This window comes from Crocuta crocuta, unplaced genomic scaffold (genome assembly GCF_008692635.1).
Source record: "Crocuta crocuta isolate KB4526 unplaced genomic scaffold, BGI_CrCroc_1.0 scaffold462, whole genome shotgun sequence".
NCBI lineage: Eukaryota > Metazoa > Chordata > Mammalia > Carnivora > Hyaenidae > Crocuta > Crocuta crocuta.
The window spans coordinates 481,200-490,556 of NW_027527437.1; positions in this window are offsets into that span (position 1 = coordinate 481,200).

Below are 9,357 nucleotides of genomic sequence, written 5' to 3' on the forward strand. Positions count from 1 at the left end.
CCCCCCCCCCCCATCTCTTACCTTTTAGATCAACATGTGTTTCAGAATCCAGAATAGTCTGTATTTTAGAAAGGTAATAGATGCACGTACCTTTCAAAGTAATATTTTAAGTTGATCTCTCCCAGCACCTTGTGATCAGGCACATTAATATTTCTGCACTGTAATTGTGTACTGGAGTCATGTAGATTTCTTTGAGAGAGCTACAAAGGTAGAGGGAAGATCAACTGTAAAAACATGAAGCAGGGAACATTTTACTGTTGAAGGAAAAGTCAGAGGCAAGGTGTGACTGTGTCCATGTGATCAAGTAGGAGAGTGAGAGGAGAGGTGGTCATGAAGCTGACAGTGGGTCTGACCTGGATGGGCATGTTGGCCACTGAACCAACTGTACCTATGTGATATGGAATCACTGTGAGAGTTGAGCATGGATATGACATCTGACTTATATTTTAAAATAACAACTTTGGCTTCTATACAGAGATAGACTGGGGGGTCGTTAAGAGAAGCAGGGGGATCATTTAGGAGGCCTTCACAAATATTAAGGTGAGAATTAGGATTTCTCAGATTATGTCAGTGACCATAGAGTTTTAGAGAAGAAAATATTTAAAGTAAAATTGATAGAATTTGCTGACACATTAGATGTGGACTGTTGTGGGGGTGGGGTAGAGGGGAAGAGGGGAAAAAAGGGAAGAGTTTCAAAGGATTTTTACTTGACTAACTCAAAGCATTAGATTTCCATTTGTCAATATGGGAATACTATAAGAGCAGTTGATTTTTAATATATAAAAAGTCAAGACTGGTTTTGGCCATGTGTGGTTTTATGTTTACTAGATATATAAAGAACGATGTCAAATAGGCTGCTGAGTGTAAGGATCAAGATAGAATTCTAGACTGGGGGTATACATTTGGGAGTCTTCAGTGAGCTGATGGAATAGAAGATCACAAGACTGAATTACTTTATAGAGAAAAATGGATGATGACATAGAAGAGAGAAGGGGAATAGGTCTGAACACTCAATCTTGGTCTATCTTGGAGAATATTAGAAAAAAAACAAAGAGGACTAAGAATAAGGTAGAAAACAAGATAAAGGGATGTCCTAGGACCTAGTGAACAAAGTGTTTAAAGAAAGAGGGAGTGAAAATAATTGCATGAGAAATCAAGGAAGATGAGGACTAGGAGTGATCATTTTATAAATCAACATTTAAGTAACTAGTGGCCACCTTGAAAGTTATTTCATTGTTCACTGGTAGATGTGAAAGTCTGAGTTGAAAGAATATAACAATATAAAAACTGGAGAATACAAACAGACAAAACAAAAAGATGATTGGTTAGATGACAATAATGGAATGGTAGTTGAAGCAAAACATAAGTTCAAGGGAGAATTGTTTTCTTCCCCCATAAAGAAGCTGAAACAGTATATCAGGAAGTATGATCATGATGGACTTGATTCAGCAGAGAGGGCAACTTATAATATAGGACAGAGATGGGAGAATTGCTAGATCAGTTTCCATGAGATAGGTGGGAGGGTATAGGATCTAGTACGCAGGTAAAGGAATTGAGCTTGCTTAGCATATAAACATCTCATTTGTGGTAACAGAACAGGAGGCATGCCGGTAGGCAGAAGATGTTAAGGTGGCAGTTTATGGAACATGATTGAAACAATTTTCCCAGTGTATTAATAAAGAAGGTGGTTAGCCCAAGATTGGGAAGTGGATTTTGAAGACTGGTAGAGAGAGGAGTGGGTAGGAGTCACTTAGCAGGGTGGGGAGGGAACAACCTAGGGATATGTGGTGAAACTAGAAGTAATTAAAGTGAGAATCATGGGCACTCTAATGTACTTCTACAGTAACGTTAATGTACTTCTCCAGCAAGGTTAGGTGCCCAGGATGATACAGAGAATAGACAGAGATTTGAATTTAACAAGCATTTAAATTTAACAGGTAAAAAAAGTGAGAGACAAGGAGTTAAGTATGTATAAAACAGAATGACAGTGTAGTGGACCTTTGACCAAACATGGATAAAGAATATTTTAAAAGTTAAAGAAGAACCATGTAAAAAAAAAAAAAAAAAAAAGAAGAACCATGATGTAAGAGTGATATATTCAATGGACTGTACATAGCAAAGTGGAGAGAATATCATGGAGTCATTGTACTAGCATGAATGTCCTAAAAGACATGAAATGTTAGGAAGCAAATGTATGAAACTCGTTTATGAAAAACAGCTATGATTGGAAATAAAAGTGTCCAGGCTATATTTTGCATAAACTTCTGGATTAAAACGTATGAAAACAGGTGTTTTGAGGAGAGGAAGTAAAGCAAGTCAGGAAGTCATTCATCTAAGAATTTAACACCTCAAAAGAGAATTTCTAATATCCTCCTTCCATGTAACAAAATTTTAAGTCATAACCATAAAAACCATACAAATAAGGAATAAGCAAAAAAAAATTAAATAGTCGCTTAAATTTTTCTTTCATTGAGTCTTCATTTATCACCAATTATTACTTTAACACTGGTATCATATAGCTCCAAGGAGAACAGAAACAATTTCCAACAATTACAAACCATTGTGAACTTTCTTTTACAATGAGTACATGTAGCCAAGTCTAAAATGTGTGGGGGCCAACTATACAGAACTAGGAGTTCCCTTAATTAACTCCCACATGAATTAAAGTATTTATTAAAGAAATGAACAAAACTACCAATTTGAAGCTAAATATAGATTGTTTTAAAATTAATCATAACTGGGGAGTGCCGGAAGATGGTGGAGAAGTAGGGAGCTTCGTGCATTTCGTTTGCACCTATTTCTCAAACAGAGAAGGCCTGAAGTCATAGGACACTTAGTTTGGGAAGAGAAAGAGACAGAATACACTGGGAAGGAAACCTCATCAGTGTGCTGCCTCAAGAAACAAGCCAAAGTACACATAGTGGAGAGTCCCAAATAACACTATGAGTAGAGAAACAAAATAACCAAAGTCTCTATAAGAGAAACCAAGAGACACCATTCAAAGAACACTTCCTGAACAGACAGGCCCTGGACAGTCAAAGAGCCCTCTTTAATGTATCAGCACCTGCAGGGGCAGAGTGAATAACAAGCTTTTAAAATTAGTAAGAGATAGAAAGCTAACCAAAATGACAAAATCGAAGAACTCTCCTCCAAAGAAATTCCAGTAAAAATGACAGCTAAAGAACTGCTCAAAACAGATATATATAAGCAACATAACTGAACAAGAATTTAGAACAATAGTCATAAAATTAATTGCTGGGCTTGAAAAAAGCATGGAAGACATCAGAGAAATTACTGCTACAAAGACTATGGAGCTTAAAAATAGTGGTGATGAATTTAAAAATGCTATAAATGAGATACAAAATAAACTAGAGGTGTCCAATGCACGGATTGAAGAGGCAGAAAGGAGAATAAGTGATTTAGAAGACACAATTATAGAAAAAGAAGAAACTGAGAAAAACAGAGATAAACTGATCCAGGAACATAAAAGGAGAGTCCGAGAGCTCACGATACAATCAAACAGAATAATATTCATATCATAGGAATCTCAGAAGAGGCAGAGAGAGGGAAAGGTGCTGAAGGAGTCCTGGGAGAAATTATACCAGAGAAGTTCCCCAACCTGGAGAAGGAAGTAGACGTTGAAAGTCAAGAGGCACAGAGAACTCCCCTCAGATGTAACTTGAATCGATCTTCTGCACGACATATCATAGTGAAACTGGCAAAATATAAGGACAAAGAGAGAATTTTGAAAGCAGCTAGGGAGAAAAGGGCCCTAACATACAAAGGGAAACCTATCAGAGTGGTGACAGACCTATCTACTGAAACTTGGCAGGCTAGAAAGGAATGGCAGGAAATCTTCAATGTGATGAACAGTAAAAATATGCAGCCNCATTTTAGACTAGAGGACACCTTCAGATGAAAGTAAGGGGATGGAGAAAGATATATCGTGCTACTGGAAGTCAAAAGAAAGCTGGAGTAGCTATACTTATATCAGACAAACTGGAGTTTAAAGTAAAGACAGTAATAAGGGATGAAGAAGGGCATTAGATAATAATTACAAGGTCCATCCATCAGGAAGAACTAACAATTATAAATGTCTACGCACCGATTTGGGAGCACCTAAATATATAAAACAATTAATCACAGAGACAATCTTATGGATAAGAATGTGCTAATAGCAGGGGACTTTAATGCTCCACTTACAGGAATGGATAGATCAACTAGACAGAAATCACTAAAGAAACAATGGACTTGAATGACACATTGGACAAGATGAATTTGACAGATATATTTAAAACTCTACATTCTGAGGCCATGGAATTCACTTTCTTCTCAAGTGCACATGGCACATTCTCCAAGATAGATCACATACTGGGATATAAAGCAGCCCTCATTAAATATAAAAGAATTAAGATCATACGATGCATATTTTCAGATCACAATGCTATGAAACTTGAAATCAACCAAAGGAAGAAGCCTGGACAACCTCCAAAAAGATGGAGGTTAACGAACACCCTACTAAAGAACGAATGGGCCAATTACACAATTAGAGAACAAATTAAAAAATATATGGAAACAAATGAAAATGAAAATACAACAATCCAAACTCTATGGGATGCGTCAAAGGCAATTCTAAGAGGAAAGTCATTGTATTCCAGGACTATTTCAAGAAATTAGAAAAAGCACAAGTACAAAATCTAACAGCACACCAAAAGGAACTAGAGGCAGAGCAACAGGAGCACCCCAACCGCAGTAGAAGCAAGAAATAATAAAAATTAGGGCAGAAATAAACAATATAGAAACCAAAAAAAAAAAAAAAAAGAACCAGTTAAACAGAACAATGAAACCAAGAGTTGGCTTTTTGAAAAAATAAACAAAATTGACAAACCTCTAGCCAGGCTTCTCAAAATGAACAGAGAGTGCACTCAGATAGACAAAATCATGAATGAAAAAGGACTTATTATAACCAACCCATCAGAAATACAAGTTACAATACAATTACCAGGGAATACTATGAAAAATTATAGCCAACAAATTGGACAACTTAGAAGAAATGGACAAAATCCTCAACACACACTCATTACCAAAATTCACACGGGAAGAAATAGAAAACCTGAACAGACCCATAACTAGTGAGGAAATCGAATCAGTTATCAAAAATCTCCCAACAAATAAGAGCTCTGGGCCAGATGGCTTCCCTGGGGAATTCTATCAGACATTTTAAAAAGACCTAATACCCATTCTTCTCAAGCTATTCCAAAAAAATAGAAAGCGAAGGAAAACTTCCAGACTCATTTTATGAAGCCAGAATCACTTTGATTCCCAAGCCAGACAGAAACCCAGCATAAAAAGAGAACTACAGGCCAATATCCTTGATGAATACAGATGCAAAAATCTTGCAAATTGAATCCAACAGCACATAAAAAGAATTATCCACCAAGATCAAGTGGGATTCATTCCTGGGTTACAGGGCTGGTTCAATATTTGCAAATCAACAAAAGAAAAGATAAATTCCATATGATCCTGTCAATAGATGCAGAAAAATCATTTGAAAAGATACAGCATCCCTTCTTAATAATCCTCAAGAAAGTCGGGATAGAAGGAACGTACCTAAACATAATAAAATCCATGTTAGCCCTCAGCTAACATCATTCTCAATGGGGAAAAACTTAGAGCTTTCCCCGTGATATCAGAAACATGACAGGGATGTCCATTATCACCACTGTTGTTTAACATAGTGCTGGAAGTCCTATCATCAGCCATCAGACAACAAAAGGAAATCAAAGGCATCAGAATTGGTAAAGAAGAAGTCAAAATTTCACTTGTCACAGACGACATGATACTCTACATAGAAAACCCGACAGACTCCACCAGAAGCTGATCCATGAATTTAGCAATGTAGCAGGATACAAAATCAATGTACAGAAATCAGTTGCATTTGTATACACCAATAATGAAGCAACAGAAAGAGAAATCAAGAAACTGTTCCTATTCACAATTACACAAAAACCCATAAAATACCTAGAAATAAACCTAACCAAAGATATAGGTGATCTGTATGATGAAAATTATAGAAAACTTATGAAGGAAATTGAAGAAGACACAAAGAAATGGAAAAACATTCCATGCTCATGGGTTGCGAAAAAAATGTCATTACTACCCAAAGCAATCTACACATTCAATGCAATCCCAATCAAAATTGCACCAGCATTCTTCTCAAAACTAGAACAAACCATCCTAAAATTTGTATGGAATCACAAAAGACCCCAAATAGCCAAAGTAATATTGAAGAAAACCAAAACGGGAGGTATCACCATCCCGGACTTTAGTCTCTACTACAAAATTATCATCATCAAGACTGTATGTTATTGGCACAAAAACAGACACATAGACCAATGGAATAGAATAGAGAACTCAGAATTGGACCCACAATGTATGGCCAACTCATCTTTCACAAAATGGGGAAGAGCATCCAATGAAAAAAAGACAGCCTTTTTAACAGATGGTGTTGGGAGAACTGGACAGCAACATGAAAAAGAATGAAACTAGATCATTTTCTCACATCGTACACAAAAATAAACTCAAAATGGATACAGGACCTGAATGTGAGACAGGAAACCATCAAAATCCTAGAAGAGAAAGCAGGAAAAGACCTCCTTGACCTCAACCGCAGCAATTTCTTACTTGACACATCTCCAAAGGCAGGGGAATCAAGAGCAAAAATGAACTACTGGAACCTCATCAAGATAAAAAGCTTCTGTACGGCAAAGGAAACAATCCATAAAACTAATATAGGCAATCGACGGAATGGAAAAGGATAGTTGCAAATGACCTATCAGATAAAGGGCTAGTATTCAAAATCTATATGGAACTCACCAAACTCTACACCCGAAAAACAAATAATCCAGTGAAGAAATGGGCAGAAAACATGAACAGAAACTTCTCCAAAGAGGACATCTGGATGGCCAACAGACACATGAAACAATGCTCAACGTCCCTTATCATTAGGGAAATACAAATCAAAACCACACTGAGATACCACCTCACGCCAGTCAGAGTGGCTAAAATGAACAAATCAGGAGACTCTAGATGCTGGCGAGGATGTGGAGAAACAGGCACTGTCCTACACTGTTGGTGGGAATGTAAAATGGTGTAACCCCTCTGGAAAACAGTATGGAGATTCCTCAGTAAATCAATAATAGAACTCCCCTATGACCCTGCAATAGCACTACTAGGAATTTACCCAAGGGATACAGGAATGCTCATGCATAGGGGCACATGTACCCCAATGTTCATAGCAGCACTCTCAACAATAGCCAAAACATGGAAAGAGCCTAAGTGTCCATCAACTGATGAATGGATCAAGAAGATGTGGTATATTTATACAATGGAATACTACATGGCCATGAAAAAGAATGAAATCTGGTCATTTGTAGCAATACGGATGGACCTTGAGGGTGTTATGCTGAGTGAAGTAAGTCAGGCAGAGAAGGACAAATACCATATGTTTCCATGTATAGATGGATTAAGAGGAAGTTAACGCAGGACGAAGCAGGAGAAGAAGGGGAAAAAATAGCTGGGGACAGGGAGAGAGGCAAACCATGAGAGACTCTTGAATGCTGAGAACAAACTGAGGGCTGAGGGAGGGTGGGGGAGAAGGGAAGGGGGGTGATGAGCATGGAGGAGGGCAGTTGTTGGGATGAGCACTGGGTGCTACATGGAAACCACTTGATAATAAACTATTTAAGGAATTAAAAAGAAAAAACAAAAAACTAATCATAGCTATAATTGACTACAATGTACCCCATTGGGTGGCTCAGTTGGTTAATCTTCCAACTCTTGATTTCAGCTCAGGTCATAATCTCCCAGTTCATAAGTCAGAGCCCCACAAAGAGTTCTATGCTATAGTGTGAAGCCTGCTTGGGTTTCTCTCTCCTTCTCTGACCCTCCCCCACTTGTGCTGTCTCTCAAAATATAAATTAAAAAAACTGTTAAAAAAGGATGTAGCTGGGGCGCCTGGGTGGCTTAGTCGATTGAGCGTTCGACTTTCGCTTGGGTCATGATCTCACGGTTCGTGGTTCGAGCCCTGCATCGGGCTCTGTGCTGACTGCCAGCTCAGGGCCTGGAGCCTGTTTCAGAGTCTGTGTCTCCCTCTCTCTGACCCTCCCCTGCTCACGCTGTCTCTCTCTCTCTCTCCTAGAAATAAATAAAAAACATTAAAAAAAAACTTTAAAAAAAAAAGGATGTAGCCTATTAAAAGGCTTTTTGAGGAAGTAGTATATTCTTACTGACATTGTCTAGAAATGCTGTCACATGGTAATAACATGCAGACTAAGTTTACTCTCTTATTTTTAAATCCTCCACTGACAATTCACTTCTTATTATCTGTACCTGGGGTAGAATGCACTCATCACTCTACTCTTAATATGACCAGGAAATCAGAAGTATCCTTCTGATATGTCCTTCAATATATTGAAATCATTCATAAAAAAGGTTATTACTCTTGGAGAAAACAACAATGAGCTGGGCTTAAAATGCAGAATAGAAGGGGCGCCTGGGTGGCTTAGTCGGTTAAGCGTCCAACTTTCGCTTAGGCCATGATCTCGCGGTTCGTGGGTTCGAGCCCCGCGTCGGGCTCTGTGCTGACTGCCAGCCCAGAGCCTGGAGCCTGTTTCAGTCTGTGACTCCCTCTCTCTCTGACCCTCCCCTGCTCACGCTGTCTCTCTCTCTCTCTCTCTCTCTCTCCTAGAAATAAATAAAAACATTTAAAAAAATTTTTAAAAATGCAGGATAGAAGGGGAGCTTAAGTGGCCACAGAGATATTTGTGCCAAGGATAATTGAGTGGTGAATGTCATCTCATGAGCTTCTAGTACATTTTAAGAGAGAAAGAACTTCATGTCTGGATATGGCAATGAAAAGCAAGATAGACAATTCTGTTCTAAGCCAATGGCCTGTGGACTATTGAGTGATATAGGATACAAAGTCATTGTCCCTTGAGAGGGCTACAGAGAAGGCATTATCATCACAAGGGGGCCAGCATCTAGCCTTCCAGATGCACAGGATATTGTTCATCTGTATTTATTTCTCTAGGTAATACAGAAAAGGTAACATACAGTATAAAATAGGAAGGAAGTCTCTTACTTAACATCACCACAATTATCCCACATGCAATTTTTAACCACCGCCACCCCAAAATGAGATGTGAGAATCTGCATGTGTGTGGGGGAGGGCAGTTGATTTCTATGACACATATAGGAGTCACAATGTACTGCTTCCCATTCTCCATGAAGTGATACATATCTATCTCCACTTTATTCAAGAAATAATATATAATTCAAATCTTGTACTTTTCTTCC